Below are 23264 nucleotides of genomic sequence, written 5' to 3'. Positions count from 1 at the left end.
TCGATCCCTGGCTTCATTCAGTGGGTTAAGGATCCAGCGCTCCCATGAGTTGTGGTGTAGGTCACAGACATGGCTAGGATCCCACGTTGCTGTGGCTATGGCATAGCCCAGTAGGTGTAGCTCCAATTGGACCCCTAGCTTGGGAACCTCCATATGCTGTGGGTGGGGACCCTAAGAAAGAAAGAAAGAAAGAAAGAAAGAAAGAAAGAAAGAAAGAAGGAAGGAAGGAAGGAAGGAAGGAAGGAAGGAAGGAAGGAAAGAAAGAAAGAAAGAAAGAAAGAAAGAAAGAAAGAAAGAAAGAAAAAACAAATTCAGCAAGTTTTCAGGATACAAGATTCATATACAGAAATATGTTTTATTTCTATATACCAATAAACTATGAGGAAGAGAAAGTTTAAAAAAATCCCATTTAAAATCAAATCAAAAAGAATAAAATACCTAGGAATAAATATAACCAAGTATATAAAAGATATTCTGAAAACTTATAACAATGATGAAGGAAAAACTGAAGATGATTCAAATAAATAGAAAGATATCTAATGCTCTTGAATTATAAGAATTAATTCATTAAAAATAGCCATACTACCTAAATCAATCTACAGATTTAATGCAATCCCGATCAAAATACCTAGGGCATTTTTTACAAAACTAGAACATATAATCCTAGAATTTATATGGAACCACAAAAGATCCAGGATTGTGAAGGCAATTCTAAGAAAAAAAGAACACAGCTGGAGGTACAATGCTACCAGACTTCAGACCATACCACAAAACTGCAAAGCTACAAAGTAATCAAAACAGTGTGATACTGACACAAAACAGACACATAAATCAATGGAACAGAATAGAAAGTCCAGAAATAAATTTATGCACCTGTGGTCAATCTATGACAAAGGAGCCAAAATTATACAATGGAGAAAAGACTTTCCTCAACAAATGGTGCTGGGAAAACTGCACAGCTACATTTAAATCAATGAAATCATAGCATTCCCTCACACCATATACAAAAATAAACTCAAAATTGTTTAAAGACCTAAGTATAAGACACGAATCCATTAAACTCCTAGAAGAGAACACGAGGAGAACACTCTGACATAAATTGCAACAATATTTTCTTAGATAAGTCCCTCAAGGTAAAAGAAATAAAAGCAAAATATTTTTAATTGAACTTAATTAAACTTAAAATCTTTTTCACAACAAAGGAAACTATCAACAAAAAGAAAAGACAATCTACTGAATGGTAGAAAATATCTGCAAATGATACAACCAACAGGGGATCAATTTCCAAAATACATAAAAGATCACACAACTCTATCAAAAAATAAGCAATCCAATTTTAAAAATGGGAAGAAATCCTAAATGGATATTTTTTTCCAACAAAGACATACAGATGGTCAACAGGTACATTAAAAGATGCTCAACATTGGTAATTATTAGAGAAAAGCAAATCAAAACTACAATGAGTTATCACCTTACCCTGGTCAAAATAGTCATTATTTACAGGCCTACAAATAAACAATATTGAAGAGTACTAGAGAAAAGTAAGCTCTTATACACTGCTGGTGGGAATGTAAACTGGTGTAGCCACTATGGAAAATAGTATGGACATTTGTTAAAAAATAATAAATAGAACTACCATATAATCCAGTAATTCCACTCCTGGATATATATCTGGAAAAAATAAAAACACTAATTTGAAAAGATATATGCACCCGAGTGTTTTTAGCAGCACTATTTACAATATCTAAGACATGGAAGCAACCCAAGTGCCCATCAACAAATGACTGAATAAGAGTTCCTGCTGTCATGGGTTAAGAATCCAACTGCAATGGCTCTGGTCGCTGCATAGGCATGGATTCAATCCCCAACCTGGCTCAGTGGGTTAAAGGATCCAGTAATACTGTAGCTGTGGAATAGATCACAGCTGAATCTCAGATTCAATGTCCGGCCTGGGAAACTTTCATACACTGTGGGTGGGGCCATTAAAAAACAAAAAAAAAACCCATATAATTGGATAAAGAAGATATGGGGCATGTGTGTGTGTACTGGAATACACACACACACACACACACACACACACACATATACATGTATATATATAACAGAATATTCCTCAGCCATGAAAAAGAATGAAATTCTTCTTCTATTTGCAGCAATATGGATGGACGTAAAGAATATTACATCCAGTGAAATAAGTCAGACAGAGAAAAGACAAATACTATATGACATCACTCATAGGTGGAAACTAGAAAGTAATACAAACGAATGTATATGGAAAATAGAAACAGCCTCATAGACATAAAAAGCAAACTTGTGCTTACCAAAGGAGATAGGGAAGTGTGGGGAGAGAAGAATTACCGATACAGGATTAACATATACAAGCTACTATCTATAAAATGGATAAACAACAAGGTTTTAATATATAGCACCCATTATCTTTTAAAAATCTATAATGGAATATAATTGAAAATACTGATTTACCATGCTATACATATGAAATTAATACAATATCTTTAAGTAACTATACCTCAATTATAAAAAGAAAAAATCAATTAGTTTATATTACTCACATAGTTACCTTTCCTAAAATTCTTCATCTTTGTGTGGATTCATATTTCCATCTGGTATCCTTTTCTTTCTTCCGGATTTTTTTTTTAACATTTCTTCATTCAAAACTGAAGTCAAAATAAGACTACTAAAGGTAAAGGCAAACTCAAAGAATTGACCACTACATACTGCTATCTAATAAAAATGTAATGTAAGATACAGATGTAATCATTAATTTTGCAATACTTGCATTAAAAAGATAAACATAGTGAAATTAATTTTATAATATATTTAACTGAATATAACAAAAATACTATTTCATTATCTTGCTAAAAAGAGTAACAAAATATTTTACTTTATTATTATACTAAATCTTCAATATCTGATGTGAATTTTACAGTTATGTATAAAATATACATTTTTATTTTAAAATAATATATATAGAATACAGCATATTATAATTTGGCCTCATCACATTTCAAGTTTTCAAAAGCTACATATGACTAGCAGGTATTATTTTGTACATCATAGGTCTGACATACAAATAATAAATGACTTCATAATAGTCATATTATTATGACTGACTTAAAACAACCATGGTCACTTTCTAGGGTTAGAATAGGAGCTCTAGACAAGGCAGAAACTATTCAATGAGAATTTGTAGGCAATGTATATTACATCAATCTGTATCTCCTCTTCCTACGATTTCTCAATTATCATAACAATTGCACCTTCATGAGTGTATGATAATCTTGGATTTATGTTACCAAAGATTTTGGTTAGTTAACACCATGACTATGAGGGACTATGGAGCTGGCTATGCTTTAAGTGGTGGCAGCTCGCTAATCTTTCTATCGTTCTTTCTATAGCTCTATAGTTTTATTTCTGTTACAAATAAAAACAGAATAAATTATCCATGTACTGCATATACCTAGCACCTGGCACTGAACTCTCAGTAAACACATGCTGAGTCTCCATGACTCTAACACAGACTCTTTGCTCATGACTTGGGTCATGACAGGATTCAATTTTCTAAAAAAATCTTTCTCCAAGGTCTTCCAAATAACTAAATATGAATACTTGAATTCCTCCAGTCTTTGGTTACTCTATACAACACGAGCTCCATGGTAGGGTGGAGAGGAAAGATTTGCTTGACAAATAGACCTTCTGTTAACCTGAAACAATATTTTCATTCTGGAATCTACTTTTTTGGAAAAAATAATGACATTTAAAAGCAATGTTCCCTGTAATCCAGCAGGTTCTCCAATAAAAGATTTTCCCTTACAGCTAGAACCAGTAAGGCTCGATATTAAAATACTCAAATAATAAAATAATATTGTTTAACATGATAACCCATGTAAATATAACATGATAACCCATGTAAATATAACATACTAGCATTAAGTAGATATTTTAAGTAGATATAGAAGCAGATGACATGGCACATAGAAGAATGCCCTCCAACATTCTTCCTCTTCTAAACTTATTTTAGAAAAAAAAGTACAGTCTATATCCTCTTTCTAAAAGTACATGGAGAAAAAATTACTAGACAAATTTCTGTATGTAGTGAATTCTCATTTTGCCACATCCAAAGGCTCTGTGGTATAGTGGCTATGATTTGGGATCTAAAATTATAGATTGGCATGTATACAAATCCTGGTTGCACCATATACTGGTTCTGTGAATTGTGAATATTTCCTTATCTTTTCACTTCAGTTCTTTTGATATGTATAACAGATATAACACAGTATAGATAATGCAGGTAAAACACAGGAATAACAAAATTAACTAGTATCTTAATTCCTTGAGAATAGGTCTCTTTGTATTGCTTTCTTGGTATGTCATATTTTGTTTAAATGTAAGAAACTATGTATAAAAGAGCAATTAAACACTGTAAATGTATGATTCAATAAATTAAATTAAATTAAACTATTATAATAAAAGCCTTATATAATAAAATTATTTATTATACACATATATAAGACAATATTTAAATAAGTTGTTGTGGAGGTAAAATATTCTGATTCAATTGTGGCACTGAAAAAACTCAGTCAATTTTTTGGGAAAAGCAATTGAAAATCCTAATAAATTATGTAAAAGTTAACATTATAGCATCTTATATATTATTTAAATAAACATTAAAATCAAAACCTAGTCTACATGATGATAATAATTAATTGAAACATTTTAGAATCTTTTGTCTATATATATTGTATATTATACAATATATGTATATTCAGAAACAGATTTTTTTCTCATCATTGTTATTATAGGTATACTATATGGTATAACTGAATAACATGTAATCTTTTAGCAGTGGAGATATATATAATAATATTCACATGAGGAGTATTTTTTAATCAAAATCAAAACATATTATACTGTTATTCATTAACCATAATAGTTGATTAAAAATTCTTAACTATACCTCTCTTAGATTACATTACAATGTATTGCCTAAAAATACACTCTTAAAAAACTATAATTAAGAAAAATGTTTCATAGCAATGTTGAGCAGCAAAATCTCAAGCTTGAAGTCTTGCATATTGGCTGTTGTCAAAGGCACAGAGAAATAAAAAAATAGTGATGAGACCACCTCATAGATCTATAAATAAGGTTTTCTCAGCCTTGTCATTATAAACATGTTGGGCTAGATAATTGTTATGGGTGCTGTCCTGTGCATTGCAGGGTATTTAGGAGCATTCCTGGCCTTTACCCAGTAGATGCCAGTAGCAGTTATCACACAGTAGCAACCAAGCATTGCCAAAAGTCTCTTTGGCAAATACATTCCCAACTGAAAACCAAAACCAACTATATATTGTCCCCAACAGTAGGCAAACTTTGAAGACAGATCCAAAGGTAAATGGTCTCAAACTCTGAAAAGTGAGGCTGTCAGAGTGCCTAAAGAGCTAGATATTTGTATATAGATATAGATTAGATATTTTATATCAGGATATGTATGTATAGATATTTTATTTTATTTGCTTTGCTTTTTAAGAGTCACACCTGAAGCATATGGAGGTTCCCAGGCTAGGGGTCTAATCAGAACTACAGCTACCAGCCTACACCACAGCCACAGCAACACCAGATCTGAGCCACATCTGAAACCTACACCACAGCTCACGGCAACACCAGGTCCTTAACCCACTGAGTGAGGCCAAGGATCGAACCCACAACCTCATGGCTCCTAGTCGGATTCGTTTCTGCTGCACCAAAAAGGGAATTCCATGTAGATATTTTAGAAAATATAAAATCCTATAGGATTTTCACTTAGAGGGAATTAAAATGATGTGGCCACTACTTATGGTTTCTCAGGATACTTCTATAAACTTGAATAAAAGTAGTAACAAAACAGGTATTTAACTAGAGAGTAGTCCTCTAGGGTCTGGGCCTCTAAAAGCATGCACATGATGTACAGTTACCTAGGTTATACTAATTATGCCATTTCTTAGGTGACACATAATTTAGGATTATAAAAATCTGATGTTTGGTTTCAATGATATCTTCATTTTATTGACCAGACATCAGGGAGTTTGTCTTCTTGTAACGTGGAAAATTAATGAAAGTTGGGATTTATAAAAACAGAAAACTGAACAGAAATATTGCCTACAAAATGGTAAGTGAAAGATATTTTAAAAGTCAAAGAAAATTAATGCATTTTTACCCTGTGTAGCATCATTACATGCATTTGGGAGCCAATAAGGTAAAAAAAAGTAATATTTTTACTCATAGTTTACCTCAGCCTCCTCTTCCCAGCTCCCATTACTGTCCCATACCAGTCTTTGCCTATTCAATCAAGTTTCCTTCACCTCACTCCATCTTCTGAAGAGGGGTTGTCTCAGCCAAATGAGTTTCTGAAGTCTTGGTGGAGATGGAGGACTAATAGAAATGAGTGAAAAACGGAGTTTCATGCACAAGGGAGATAAAGCCCATTCTCAGAGATAAAGGTAAAGGTGATTAACAAAGCAGGTGAGAGGGAGAAGGGGAGGAGTGGAGGAAGAAGAAAATAGTCTTTCAAGGATGAGTTTTGGAAATCATTTGGGAAGGACTTGGCAAATGAACCAGTGAGGAGTGTGAGAACCTTTGGAGGGAAAAAAAAAGAAGTCTGCAAGAACTATTGTAATCATGGCAGAATTGGGAGGGTAGGGATAACACGTACATGCTACTGTATAAAATAGACGGTTGGTGAGAATCTACTGCATAGCACCTGAAAATCTACTCAATAGTTCGTAACAACCTATAAGGGTAAAAAAGAATGCATATATTTATGTATATGACTGATTCACTTTGATATACACCTGAAACTAATGCAACATTGTAAATCAACTATGCTCCAATAAAATTAAATTTAAAGAAAAGAATGACGGTAGAATATTTTAAATTGAGTCTATTTTCACTTTTTTTTTTTAAAAAATAAAGGTTAGAATTTCATTTTTTATGACTTCTGGTCATCTGCACTTTGTATCTCTGAATGTGATTCCTTGTAGTGTCTGGAACAATTAAATCTGGGACTTGGTAAGAATAAATTTATATTGATTGAACACCTAAATGGAGGTAAATGGAAAAGAACAGTTACAAAAATTGGATTTTGGGTTCCCATCGTGGCTCAATGGTTATCGAATCTAACTAGGAACCATGAGGTTGCGGGTTCGATCCCTGGCCTTGCTCAGTGGGTTAAGGATCCGGCGTTGCTGTGAGTTGTGGTGTTGCTGTGAGTTGGGGTGTAGGTCGCAGACGCGGCTCAGATCCTGCATTGGTGTGGCTGTGGCGTAGGCCGGCAGCTACAGCTCCAATTACACCCCTAGCCTGGGAACCTCCATAAGCCGAGGGAGTGGCCGTAGAAAAGGCAGAAAGACAAAAAAAAAAAAAAAAAAAAATGGATTTTAAGTCAAAAAGAGATGGGATCATTACTTTAGAATATAATTTCATAAATACGGACAGAGGCTTTCCTTGACCCTCCTCTTTTTCCTCTGGCTGCAATGACTAAACCTTGGTACCTGTGGGAAATTACATGTGGAAACAAGTACAGGAGGATCCTATTATATAGCAACTCTGAGAGCAGTCAGAAGCCACATCAGTGCTCTCAGGACTGAGCACATGCAACTCAGTCAGTACACACTTGATCCCACATAACACTGTATGGTATTCTGACAGATTACCTGCTGCTTACCACATAAACCTTTGTTCATCTCTATTAGCCAGTGTAATGCAAGCCTCCTTCTTGACCTGTGGGGCAGAGGAGGATATTAATTACATTTCAACTTGGATATCTGTCAAGTGCCCTCTGTTTTTACTGGAACTTCAAATCTGCTTAAAAATAGAATATTTTAAATTTATAATGCATTATGAGTATATTGCCATTAAACCACTTAATAGCAAAATGATGTGTATTATAATTTTAAAAATAAGGCTGAATTTATACCTGTGCTTTAGGTTGGAAGCTTAAAATATAATGGTTAATATACTGAATGGCAAATCATTATCATCCAGACTAGAAAGGAATAAAAATAAACAAGAAATAGTGATGTGGTAAAAATGACAATGCTGCAATGTCTTCTGAAAATGTAATTTTCTAACATCAGTAACAGAACTATCCATTAAGAGAAAAGCTATTATCTTAATTAGCTTCTTAAAGTAAAATCCTATGTCAAGTGGTATTATAGACAGTGAGCAAACAGAACAAAGCAGAAGTAATCTCTGGTGCTATGATTGTAGAAATGGCAAGTACATATTTGCCAATGCAATTTGAGTTCGGGGTGGTTAAATAGATTTGAAAAATAAAATTTGTATCCAGAACACTTATTTCCCTCACCTTTTGTGAGCTTTAGAGCATATTCTTGCATTTAGTCCAAACTGTAGGTTTCAATTATTTGCCCCTAAATGAATTTTTCTCTAATATACTTCATACCTGTAAAACCACCATCTTTCCCAAGTAGAAAATTGTTTTTTCCTTTTGGGGAGGTTATTTGGGGTTTTTTGTTTATTTTCATTACTTTTTTGTTTTTGTTACTTTTGATTATTGAAACTCTTTATCCTGTCTCCCAAACAAGACCCTCTTACCTAAGAAGATCATAACCAATACATAAATGATGCTTTTATTCAGAGCGAAATGTTAAAAAAAATCTCTCATTATAGTCATCATTTTTTCACAAAACATATGCTACACACACGTTTCTAAACTTTAAAAAAATATTTTATACTTATACTTTTATATATATTAAACTTAACTTGTAACTGAGATTACTTATGTTTACATATGTGGAATCTCCTTTGATTCTTCAGCTCCCTCAAAATGTGTTTTCAAAAACACATTTTCATATTGAATAGAATATTGTGCCCACACAAGCCAACTTTCAACCAAATGTCCCCTTGATGTTTCCCCCTCCAGGGTTCTACCTCTGGACCCAATGAATTAATAATCATTTGTGTGACATTTAAAACAACGGAAAGGTGTCTTTATCTTGTCTCTTTCTGCCTATCCAAAACCTAAAACTTCTGGTAGACCTGATATCTCTAAAAAATATGATTTCTGTTCAAGAAAATTATAATGATTTTCATGTTTCAAGCTACAGAACTCACCTCTTAAGTGCTTAACCAGAGAAGACATTTATTGATAGTCTATCAAGTTGCTCCAAGAACTGCTAGACAGTCTGACTCGTGGATTCAGAATTGGGCAAACCAAAAAAGCTAGGCAAGAGCCAAGGCAGTAATCAAAATCATACCCCAAATCCCAACCCAAGAGAACACTGCTGGTCACTGAATACCAAATGGTGCCACTTGTGCTCCACTGTGACAGGCTCTGGGCCCTCAGCGTAAGCACAGCCCTGCCTCTTTTGCTTTATCTGGAACATGAATGGTATTGTCCCTATGCCACCTACCATGAAAATAGATTCTCCCCATAATTGCCTAGCTCCTAATACAGAAACTGGGTGATGTATCTAATTGCCTCGAACAAGCCAGAAAAGGTCCTGGGAAATGGAGTAGTTGACAGTTTCGTCTTTTGTGGGGGAATTCTCAAAATACAGAAGTTTAGCTAATGGGCACACTCCAAGCTTTGGACAAAAAGTATATATATCTGACTCTGCGTTCCTGCTAATAATATAATGCTACTTTTAAATCCTTATATTTATTGATACATTTTTTCTTTTAAATATACATAATTGTAAGTCTACTAGCAAATTTTTTAAATCTAGAAGTGAATACGTTAAAGCATTTGTTCATAATATACAAGAAGATATAAATGTAATTAAAGAACAGAAAACAAATCCAATAATATTGAAGGACAAAAACATATATTACTCTAGAATAGTGGTTATCTTTATTTTGCATTTGTTTTACCACAAATATTCTAAATCTTAATTTGTCTTTTATCACTTGTATAACAAAAATGGTGCTGGCCTGAGAATGAAGAGGCCTGGGTTTAGTCTTGGCTATGTTACTAATGTACTATGCTCTCCTGGATTATTTATTTTCTCTGTGTCTCACTGTTTTATTTTATAAAATAACTACATTAACACAGGATCAAAATACCTCTTAGAGTTCTTTTGTTTTTTGTTTGTTTATGTTTTTTTTATTTTATTGGAGTACAGTTGACTTACAATGTTTTAACAGTTTAAAGTGTAACACAAAGTGAATTTGTTTTATATATATGTACATTATTTTTCCCCATATAGGTTATTACAAACTATTGAATAGATTTCCCTGAGCTATAGAGTAGGTTCTTGTTAATCACCTGTTTGATACAGTAGTGTATGTTTATTATTCCCATCCTCCCAATTCCTCCCTTCACCAACAGTTTTTGCTATGATAACCATAAGATTGGTTTTGAAATCTCTGAGTTTGTTTTATAAATAAATTCTTTTGTATCATTTTTATTAGATTCCACATACAAGTGATACAACATGATATTTGTCTTTGTCTGACTTACTTAATTACTTAGTATGTTAATCTCTAGGTCCATCCAAATGCAAATGCAAATGTCATAATTTCATTCTCTTTACGGTAAATAGCATTCCATTGTATGTATGGAAACTTCTTTATCGATTCCTCTGTTGATGGACATTCAGGTTGCTTCCACATCTTGGCTATTGTAAAGAATGCTGCAATGAATACTAAGGTAAACTAACAATAACCCCTCCACAAAACAGAAACAGACTCACAGACAAAAACAGACCCATGGTTGCCGGGGGTGGGGGGGGGTGGCAGTAGGGGAGGTGTGGATTGGGAGTTTGAGATTATATATAGAATGAATGAACCACAAAGTGTTACCATATAGCACAGGGAACTATATTCAGTATCATACAGTAAATCATAATGAAAAATAATATATACATATTTATAACTGAATCACTTTGCTGTGCAAAAGAAACCAACACAACACTGTAAATCAACTATACTTCAATAAAATAAACTTTAAAATTAGAAAAAATAAAAAGAAGAAACTAATAATAACCTTCTAGTGGCTTGCTTCTTCTCCCTCTAGAGTTCCCTCATCAAAGTGGCCCTCTAGGATTACACTATATAAATTGGCTCCTACTAGAAACTCATTCTTCTATCAATCTGATTTTAGGGTTTTTTTTATCACTCTCCCAAAACATCTTATTCATTTAGTTGTTCATTGTTTATCTGTCCACCATGAGAATGAAAGTTTCTGGGGCAAGGGCAAAGTCTGCCTTATTAACCAATGCATTACCAGCACTTAGAAAAGTCCAGTGCATAGCAGGCACTTAACAAAACACTGGAAACAGATAGATTAAGGAGATAAAAGACATGAAAGCACTGGAAAAATAAAAATAGCTACAGAAATTAAAGTATCTATGAAAATACTTATTTTTCAGGAGTGGCAACACAAGTAGTCTTTTTAACCTCAATTGGTTATATGTGGTATTTAATTTTAGCAACTGCCACAATTCATTCAGATCCCCTTCTGATTCTGGCAGCAGAAACATAGTTTTATGTATACATAAAGAATTGCACAAAAAATATTTTTTGTGTCTCTTTCAAAATATTTTTCTTTCTTCACAAGGAAAAACTTTCTGTTATGTGGACAAGTTCCCTGTAACGAATAATGGAAGATCAGAAGAGGACAGCCAACACTCACTTGTCTTTCCTTGGTGCTATGGTTCACGTAATACACTCTCATTCTTTCCTTTCTGCAATGATATACCATTGCCAATGGCCTTATAAATGCTCTTTTAATTTCTTCCTCCTGCTGCACTGCATGATTTTTATGAGGATAAGCAAAGAATTACTAGTCCATTTCGATCAGCAGTAAATCTCCCTTTTGCCCTTGTTGCTTCTTAAGTGTACTTTTGGTCTTATTTTCTGAAAATGATTAATCCAAGTGGAAAGGTACTATATTGCAGCATCCTTGGATTCTACTTCTTTCTGACACTGCTGTGTGGGTGAAACTCAAATGCATGGAACGTGGCCAAGGCTTTGACAATTTCCTTGTAGGATTAGATAAAACCAGGAGTATAGAGCTCATAACACTGATATTCAGAACACATGGGATCTACTCAGATTCTGATGTTATTCTACCTTTTTAACTTGCATAAATGATTTCCCTTTCTGACCAGTTTCATTATTTGTAGTATGATAATGGAAATTAAGAAGTCCATAGTTTTCTACAAAATTCACAATATAGAGTTTGATGTATGGTAGCCTGGAAAATTCTAAGACTCAGATTATCTATCTTTGAAGTACAGATAAAAATAATTATAGTATTCCTTACAGATGTAAAAGAAAAACTCAAGAATTATTTCCTCATTTTAATGTAGGGGAAAAAATGGGTATTTGTAAGACAGCTTAATTAACTAATAGATCAGTTGAAGTTGAAAAAGCAGTGTATTTAAAGTAACAACCAAAAAGACAAATATTGCAGGTGCCATTTCTAGCTTTGTCAAATGATTTTTTTATGATCCTGATAACAATAACTTGAAGACTTTGGGTCTCATTTTCTCATCTGTAATTTGATATGCCTTCTGGATTAAAAGTATTATAGTCACTAGTAGACTCTCCAATCAGTCTTTCTCTTTACACAAGAATTTGCCAAGAACATGTGGAACCAAAAGCAACTGATCTATCACATAGAGCCTGGTTCCAAAAGAAATGGAAAGAACAAATTATTTGTAAGGCATTTACAAAGTATAGATGATGTAACACAGATGAGGGCATCAAAGTGCTTCCTTGTGAAATGATACTCAACTAAAACACAGCTACCTTGAAAACAAAGATGGATGCAGAAACAAGCAGAATGGAAACTGTCCTTCAAATACTGATGTTTATATTTGGGAATAGAGGAGAATGTTTTATTTGATATAATGATGAAGGAATGGACAAGACTAGTCACAGGCCAAATTTTCAGGAACATATCTTTTTTATACTCTTTAGTTTTTTTATTCTTTATTCACTCTAGTCTCAAGATCATTACTCTTATTTGCCTCAAGCAATCACAAACCAACCACAGTCTATACACCAGCTTAATCAGGTATAATTAGCACTGTCCCAGCTTATCTTAAAACAATTCTTCTAATGGATTAAGTAACCAATTAAAATAAATGGTTTTGAAGGGAGAAGGATACTTCTCAAACCATCCTACAAAGTTGAAAATTGCTTCAATGAAGGAAAGGCAGAAAAAGTGATGAGGATTGGTTGTTGCTGTTTACTTGTGACATTTCTGTTCTTGGGTCAGTTTTAAGAAAGTAGTTTGCAATCTGAGTTCTTTTCTTGTGTACCTAAGAAAGGGCGCCTTTAATTCAGCCTGGCTTATATTATAGTCTCATGAATATGCTTCATTTCATGCTATCTGCATAGTGATGATCTACAACTTCTTGTAGCTTTCAGGTGAAAATTAGCTGGAAAGCTTCTTATGATGCTTGCTCCAATACTGTGAATTCTTTACAGTCTATTTTAAGAGACTAAAACACTATCTCAGCAATAGTTTTTAAATAGAAGAATCTTTCCTGTGTTGCTTCAAATTCGTGGCATAGCAATGTTAATTCCAGGGAAATAGAGGTATTATAAGCTAGAGTAGTAACAGGCAAAGTTGTGTAAGAGAGCAACCATTAGTAAGCAACCTCTAGTGGTCCTGTTCAGCCACTGGTCAGCATTGTAGTCAGCCCTTCCCCCAAGAAAGTGACAGTTAGTGAGAGACCGTCAGCCCCTCCCCTTTCCCTTTCTCAGTATAAAAGGAGACTGAATTCAGACTGAGGCAAGATGGTTTTCTGAGACACTAGTCTGCCATCTTCCCAGTCTCCTAGCTTTCTCATTATAGTCATTATTCCTTGCCCCAACTACTCATTCTGAATTTATTGGTCTGTTGTGCAGTGAGCAGAGCAAACTTGGGTTCAGTAACCCAGAGTGAACTAGGGTTGGTAGTAGTAACGAACATGGGAAAAGATATAATAAGAAGAAAATTAATAATAACAGTGGGAATGACGACAGACAAACCTTGCATAATTGAATACCTAGCAGGGATTTTGCTTTTGTTTGGGGAGATTTCTGCTCCTAATGTTTTTTCTATGTGTGACCCTAGGTCTAGTGGGCAGAGAGTAAGCCCACATTTCCTAGATTACATATGTTCTCTAAATTGTTCAAGATTACTGCTCCAGGTAATGTTGCATAAACTGTGAGACTCATGGATAAGATGAAATGGGAATCAAAGTAAAGCAATGGAAAGTATACTTTCTGGAATGTTTCTTTTACAACTCCTGCCAATCAGAGGATTTAGAAATCAAGCACATTATTTAAGGCAGTACTTCTTTCTTTTCATATCTCTAATTACCTAAAATAAAATTTAATGGTAGTCTCTAAAGCATTTCTAATAAAGAGAATATTACATGATGGTTTACAGACACACACACACAAAAGCAGCAGATGAATGCCTATCTTGTACTTAGATGCATTAATCTCTCAAAACAAGTGCTATAAGGAGTGGGTCACAGAGTGAAACACGACAACAGCCTTAATCCAATGTGCTTTGAGGAAAACCCCTGGGTAGCAATATTAATTAGCAGTTGGACTTCTGGAGAATAGCTATAGAAAGGGACAATAGATGAGAACATGTCAACTTTGAAGAGGAGAAAAAAATTTCAATGCAGGACTATGGAACTCAGAAATAGCACATTTTAGAGACAAGATAGATTAAGCACTTCTAAATCAGTGTCTACTGAGAATATTTTAAAGGGAAAACAAAAAAATTACTTCAGCATGTAGTATATAAAGGTGAATGCTCATATTTATTGTTCTTTCTAGATGGTAAATATTAATATTGAAGTCTTAATTCTACCTAAAGGATTATAATTTTTCCATTAAGGTGAAAAAAATGGATTAAAACAGGACTAAAAGGAAATTTAATTTGTACTGAAAGAAAAATATCCTGCTCTTCATCACAACTTGTCTTTAGCCAATAAAATTCCTACAGCTATATTCTCTTTGGTGTGGTATAGGGAGGGGGCGGCATCTTCAAATTCATATAAACTAGAAGGAGAAGTCTAACAAACAAAATATTGACTATCCTTTCAAATAGCTCAATTGGCAAATAATGATTAGTGTCAGACATAATATCACAGGGTCAGTAACCTTTCATCCCACAGTGCAATATTTTACTGTGTTTTCCCCAGAAATCAGTTACAATAGACTCTACCATTTGTCATGTACATGATTTGTATTTTCTGAATGTAAAAATAGTTGACCTTAACCACTCTACAACTACTAAAAGTTGAAGGTCATGCCATATGTCATTGAAAAGAGAATTTCCCCTGAATTGGCAATAAACTCTTGACTCTGACCTGTGACATTAATGCTATGAAGTAAAATGTTTTCCATCTTTGCAATTTGCATAGAAAGCACATGTACTTTATTCTACTCTGTTCTTTTACATCTTTACAAGACACTTACTCCTTTAAAAGGAGGTATTCAAGCAGCAAGATTTACTACTGCTAAAATTGCTCCCTGAGAATTTGAACAATTTACCTTATTTTCTCTATTGCATGTTTGATAGAGGAACAGAGAGAGGTAGATGTCAAAAAACTTGAATAATCTTATAAGCAATAAATATGATGTAGCTGGAAACTGAATACCATGCATTTTTAAAATCTGTAAATACTTAAGACGTGTTTCAAAATCTCTTCATAGATTGTTAACTTTTCTCTGCATATGACTTGCTGAAGTCAAAAAGGAGGAAGTAGTACCATGGTTAAATACTCTACTACATTGAATATCCTTAACATCTTATGTAATGCTGTCACATTTATACAGTTTACAACCTGGATTTCATCTGGCAAATGTTCTGTAAGAAAAATGCAATATACACACATATGAAAATAAACAAATAAATAAACCTTAGTTTACATTTTGTTTAATTCCAAACCCATCTTTCATGTCATTTTATTTCCTGTCACACCATGTAGAAGTGATTACTGTGTTTCTTAGAAGAAAAGAGAGAAGAATGGTTCTAAAGGCTGAGCACAAGAAAATCTCTTCAGTAAGTCGTGTCAGGAGAGGTAGACAGCCAACTTTTATATGTAAAACAATGACTTAGAACACAACCTCACACCATACACAAAAATGAACTCAAAATAGCTTAGAAAGTTAAATTGTAGCAATGTTTTCTTAGGTCAGTCATCCAAGGAAATAGTAATAAAAAGCAAAAATAAATAAATGGGACCTAATCAAAATTATAAGCTTTTGTACAGGAAACCACAAAAAAATCATAAACAAAAGAATCTATAGAGTGGGAAAAAAATATCTGCAAATGATACAATATACAAGCATCTAATTTCCAAATACATAAACCACTCATACAGCTCACCAACAAGAAAAAAACAACCCAATAGAAAAATAGCCTGGAGCTCCTGCTGTGGCCCAGTGGTTAACAAACATGACTAGAATCCATGAGGACGTGGGTTCGATCCCTGGCCTCGCTCAGTGGGTTAAGGATCCCATGTTACCGTGAGCTATGGTGTAGGTCACAGACATGGCTCAGATCCTGCGTTGCTGTGGCTGTGGCATAGGCTGGCAGCTGTAGCTCTGATTTGGCCCCTAGCCTGGGAACCTCCATATGCTACAGGTATAGCCCTGAAAAAAAAAAAATGTCCAGAAGAACTTAATAGACAATTCATAAAGAAGAATGGTCAATAGGCACATGAAAAAATGCTCAACATCATTAATTATTGGCAAAATGAAAATCAAAACTAAAATAAGGTACCATCTCACACTGGTCAGAATGACTATCATTAATAAGTCTACAAGAGTTCCCATCATGGCTCATAGGGTAGCAAACCCAACTAGCATCCATGAGGATATGGGTTCAATCCCTGGCCCCACTCAGTAGGTTAAGGATCCAGCATTGCCATGAGCTGTGGTGTAGGTCACAGACATGGCTCAGATCCAGTGTTGCTGTGGCTGTGGTGTAGGCTGATGGCTACAGCTCCAATTGGACCCCTGGCCTGGGAACCTCCAAATGCCATGGGTATAGCTCTAAAAGTACAAAAAAAAAAAAAAAAGGCTACAAATACCAAATTCTGGAGAGGGTATGGAGCAAAGGAAATCTTCCTACACTGTTGGTGGGAATGTACATTGGTACAACCACTATGAAAAAGGGTATGGCGGTTCCTTGGAAAACTAAGGACAGAGTTACCATATGATCCAGCAATCCTACTCCTTAGCCTATATCCAGATAAAACTATAATTCAAAAGATAATGCACCCCTATATTCATAGCAACACTATTAACAATAGTCAAGACATACAAACAACCTAAATGTTCAATGACAGATGAACAGATTAAAGAGATGTGGTACATGTATACAACGGAAGACTACACAGCCACAAAAATAACAAAATAATGCCATTTGCAACAGTATGGATGCAATTAGAGATTATCATACTAAGTGAAGTAAGTCAGAAAGAGAAAGACAAATACCATATAATGTCACATATGTATAATCTAAAATATGACACAAATGAACATATCTACAAAACAGAAACAGACTCACGGACAAGGAAAACAGACTTGTGGTTGCAGGATGGAGGGGGGTGCGGGAGAGATGGTGTGGGAGGGTGGGGTTAGCAGATGTAAGCTATTATAGATGGGTGAATAAACAAGGGCCTACTGTAGAGCACAGAGAACTGTATTCAATGTCTTAAGGTAAACCATAATGAAAAAGAATATAAAAATTAAAAATAGGGTGCATATGTGTATAACTGAATCACTTTTCTGTACAACAGAAATTGTCATCAAATATACTTCAATTTTTTTAATATAAAAAAATAAAGGCTGAGCCTTATGAGCAGCCAACACACCATGAAGAGTCTTTATTTTTCATCAGCTTAGATTTAGAAGTATCCCAGGGAAGAGTGTAAAAATAAAAGAATAGAATATACTCTTCATTACATGAATATATGAATACCTTGATTACTTCTATTTTTAAAACAGTGATTTGTATATCATAAGTGATACTGAAACCTCCTTCTCTCCTCATCTCCACGTTTCATGTATTTTATGATGACAAAATATTTATTCCCTTATATATCTTCCATTTATTCTCTTCTCTCCAACATGATTATGATCTTCATGTGTGTAAGAAGTGCACTGTACATGTCTTTACATATTAATGCCTGGCAGGCCTTGGGCAATAGGTAAATGCCCACTGGATATTGGTAAGGAAAGAAAAATAAAATTTTATGTTTGGTATCTATTCATTATGTAGTATTACTTCATTTTAGTTTTCCTAAAACTTTCTCCTTCCAGTTGGAAAGAGCTTACTGTATTAATGTGCCATATTTGGCTTTGAAACTTGGCTCTTATACTTACTAATTAGGATAATTTAGCCAAAATAACCTCTGCGTTTCATTTTCCTGCACGTAAAATGGATACAGTAACAGTACCTACACATAGGGTTATTAGGATTATTATCTGTGTTACAGTAAGTGAAATAGCTTACAGGGTGGCTAGTATATTGTAAGTGTTATATAAGTGTTTGCTATGACAACATTAATATCTCCTTTTTATCTGAAAATTGAATAATATCTATTTCATAGATTTACTAGCACTAAATTAGACAATAAATATAAAGCAACTTACAATTTTTTGGTAAATTGGATGTGAGATATGAAAGAAAGAGGAGTCTATGATGACTCTAAGGCTTTTCTCCTCAGCAACTAGAAAAAAGGAGCTGCTATTAACCAAGATGGGAAAGGCAGGAGGGAAATTTTCAGTGGGAGTAATTCAAGAGCTCAAGATTGGAAATTCCATTAAATATGTAAATATATATTTTGGGCAAGCAACTGGATGTAGAACAGAAAAGACAGAATACAAATCAGTAATACCAAAATGAAAGTACTAATCCATGGTTACTGAGTTAGCTGAATCAACTATAAACATCAGTTGTTTCTAACTTATTAGGTATTTGGGATCTTTGCAGAAGCTGATGATAAACACGTGAACACATACACATAAAGTGGGCATACATCTAATTTGTAAGCTTGGAAATGATTTTATCCATATAATACATAAAGACACTGCTGACAAAATTACAATCTTATCAGTGTAATTTTTCATGCAAAATAACATTTCCTGAAAAGTAATTTTAGCAAATAACACATGTAAAATCAAATATAAACTTTATATCTCCAAAAAAAAAGTTAATTTCAAAAATAGACAGCTGTTACCGATTGGCTTAAAAGTATCTATGGTACACTCAATTTATTTATATATTAAATGATTTTAGAGTTTGTATTTTGATGGTAGCAAGATTTCAAAAGCAAAAATTCACATAAATATACTCTAGCAAATGATACAAGTTCTCAGAGTTCACTTTACAACATGCTTATAGAATTGTGTAATGCAAAACTACATTTTATAAGAAGGTCAGTTGAAGTTCTGGCAATATTGTTGTCCTTAAATGCATTAGGCCATTTTGTGAAGTCTGTATCAATCCTCATATAAGTTATTTCAGCAATGAAACATTGGCATAGTTATAAAATCTTTTGCAAGACGGAGGCATGGCCAAATATTTTAGGACCATTATTCATGGTCAAATTAAGAACTCAAATCTATTTTCCCCATTAATAAATTTCAACTTAGTATTTAAGATAACTAAGCAGTAAATAAATTTATTACTATAAAGTTTTAATTTAGAATAAGTTGTAGGAACGAACAATAGGAAAGAAATTAAAAGGAAAAGTCATTCACAATAGCATAAAATAATAAAATACTGAGGATAGATATGGCAAAAGAGGTAGAAAACCTGTAATCTGAAAACTACAAAACATTATTGAGAAAAATTAAAGAAAACCTAAATAAATGGAAAAACCTCTCACGTTCTGCTATAAGAACACTTAATATTCTTTTTTGGCCCTGCAGCATATGGAGGTTTCCAGGCTAGGGGTCTAATCAGAGCTACAGCCTTTGCCACAGCCACAGCAACACCAGATCTGAGTCATGTCTGTGACCTACACTACAGCTCACAGCAAGGCTGGATTCTTAATGCACTGAGCGAGGCCAGGGATCAAACTTGCATCCTCATGGATCCTAGTCAGATTTGTTTCCACTGTGCCACGATGGGAACCCCAGAACATTTAGTATTCTTAAAAAGTAAATATTTTTCAAATTTATCTACAGATTTTAAGTAATTCATATCAAAGTACCAGTAACCTTTTCAGCAGAACTGATAAACTAATACTAAAATTCACATGGAAATACACTGTTGGACAGTTCAATACTTTTAAATTATGCTTTATGACATTGTCTTTTAGATAATTTAGAAGAAAAAAAAGAGTTACAAAGTACATCTACACCAACTTTTGGATTTATCTGTCTAGTCACCTTTGACTGGTGCTCTTTCTTTTGGGGGGGGGTAACTTTTTTTTTTAATTGAGTGGAAGACTTTAAATTCTACAGTTTTCAAAAGTTTTACACACTTGCTTTCATAATCCCATAATAATTCTTTTTTCAAATCCCCTGTTCTTATATTGCCCACCCCTTTCCTCTCCCACTGGTAACCACTAGTTTGTTCTATCTATGAATCTACTTATTTTTTGCTTTATTCAATAGTTTTATTTTTATTTCATATATATGCGATATCATACAATATTTGCCTTTCTCTGCTTGACTTATTTCATTTACCATAATGCCCTCCAAGTCCATCCATGTTGCTGCCAATGGCAAAACTTTGACCTTTTTATGGCTGAGTAGTGTCCTATCGTAATACCACAATAGAATATATTACAATAGTATATACACACACACACACACACACACACCCCACATCTTCTTTACTCATTCATCTGTTGATGGACACTTGGGTTTTTTCCATACCCTGGCAATTGTAAATAATGCTGCTTTGAACATTGGGGTGCATGTATCTTTCTGAATTAGTGTTTTTGTTTTGTTTTATTTTTAGATACATACACAGGAGTGGAATTTATAGATCATGTGGTAGTTCTATTTTTAGTCTTTTGAGAAATCTCCATACTGTTTTCTATAGTGACTATACCAATTTACATATTTCCATCAACAGTGTGGAAAGGTTCTCCTTTCTCCATACCCTTGCCAATGTTTGTTACTTGTGTTCTTTTTCATGACAGCCATTCTGACAGGTGTGAAGTGATATCTCATTGTGGTTTTGATTTGCACTTCCCTGATGATTAGTGATGCTGAGCATGTTTTTATGTGCCTGTTGACCATCTGCCTTTCTTCTTTGTGATCTTTATTTTTTAATTTGCATTCAATTAAATGTCTAATTTTTATTTGCATTCAAGTAAGTGTCTAATTTCTGGTAAAAGATCTTCCTTAGTATTTATTCTAATGATAAATAAAGTAGGTCTTCTAAAGATAATTATTCTTAGATTTTTGTTTATCTTGGAATATTTTAATTTCTCCTTCATTTCTGAATGTGTGTTTTGTTGGATATAGAATTCTTGGTTGACAGTCCTTTTCTTACAATTTTTTAAACAGGTCATTCTACTACCTTCTGGCTACCAGTAGTTTCTGATGAGAAACAAAACATTAATCTTATTGAGAATGACTTCAAGCAATGAATAATTTTTTTCTCTTGCTGCTTTCAAGATCTTCCTTTTGTCTTTGGTTTCAATAGTTTGATTACAATTTGCTTAGATGTGAATCGACCAAGTTTATCCTACTTGGAGCTCTTCGAACCACTTGGATATATTGATTAAAGCTTTTAATCAAGTTTGGGAAACTATTTGTCCTTATTTTTTCAGATACTCTTTCTTATCCTTTCACTCTCTTTGCTTCTGGAACTCCCATTACATTTGTATTGTTATTATTGATGGTGTCCTACATATCTCTGAATTTCTGGTAATTTTTCTTCCTTCTTTTATTTTTTTTCCCTGTTTCAAACTGGATAATCTCAGATGACCTATCTTCAAGTTCACTGATTTTTTTTCCTTCTGCCAATGCAAATTTATTCTTAAGTCTCAAGTTTGGATTTTTCATTTTGGGTATTATAATTTTCAGCTTCAGAATTTCTATTTGGTTCTTTTGTATCATTTCTATCTCCTTAATGCTATTCTCTATATATTGATACATTAATTCTCATAATTTCTTTTAATTTTTTAGACACTGTTCCTTTTGTTCTTTTAAGTTATTTATAACATGATTTAACCTCTTTCTAAAATTCAGTATCTAGGCTTACTCAAGAATAATTTCTATTGATTAAATTTTTCCTGTGCATGGGCCACACGACTCTTGTTTCTTTGCAGATCTTGTACTTTTTATTGAAACCTAGACATGTAAATAAATATAATGTTTATATTACTTACATTATTATATATTATTTATATATTTATTATACCATGTATGGTAATATTTAATTATATGTATAAAGTACTTGTAATATTAGACTTCCATATCCCAGGGTTTGATGTTGTTGTTTGTTTAGTGATTATACCAGACTAATTCTGAAAATTCTGTATACTTTAACATATATGGACACTGAAATCTCTGCTTCGTTATTTTAGTTGTCAGCTAATTACTAGACAGAGGTTTCTTTAAATCTCTTGAATCAGTAAGTCTCCCAATACTTACCAAGGGGCTCTGTGTATGTTTGGGGACACACTGAATGCTCTGGCAATAACATTAGTTTAGAACATTCCAACTCTACCTTAACCTTCATTTCCTCTGGCATATAGCCTCTAGGTCAGTCAAAGGTGAGATATTAACATTTTTCAGGTCTTTCCTAGGCATATACACAGCAATGCTTATGTTAGTGGCCTTCTAAATTTTCACAAATGTGTTATATCTTTATAAAACTCTTAGTGGACATCTTATTTTTCCATATTCTTTCTAGGTATTTTTTATTCATTATTGGTTAATCTCAACTGGTATTGCAGCTTCAGACAGCTGTGATGTTAAATAAGTGCCATTGAATTTTTTAAAATAAATGTCTTGGGTATAGAGCTGCAACACACAAAGAAAACTCTGAGTCAGATAAAATAAAGAAAAGCTTTGAGTATGGAGATTTTCATGTAACTGCCAGACAAGTAAAATAGTGAAAATTCTCTGGAGATAGGATTTAGGGGAGCTCCAAATCCTTTTTTCCCCTTTATGTAGCCAACAGACTGATGGCTTTTACAGATACTGTAGTTGTAAGGCTGCTCATTTTCAAAGATACTGTGGATGGAAGACAAGGGTATAGATTATCAATAAAGCTCATTCTTATTACTGTGATTCAGCTGATTGCTTTTTTGTTT

This window comes from Sus scrofa, chromosome 2, assembly GCF_054392235.1.
Source record: "Sus scrofa isolate SSC_HxYL_T2T_F1_AM1 chromosome 2, Sscrofa_HxYL_maternal_Yorkshire_Landrace_v2.0, whole genome shotgun sequence".
Lineage (NCBI taxonomy): Eukaryota > Metazoa > Chordata > Mammalia > Artiodactyla > Suidae > Sus > Sus scrofa.
The sequence above is the reverse complement of the archived record's forward strand: the minus strand, read 5'-3'. Positions refer to the sequence as shown.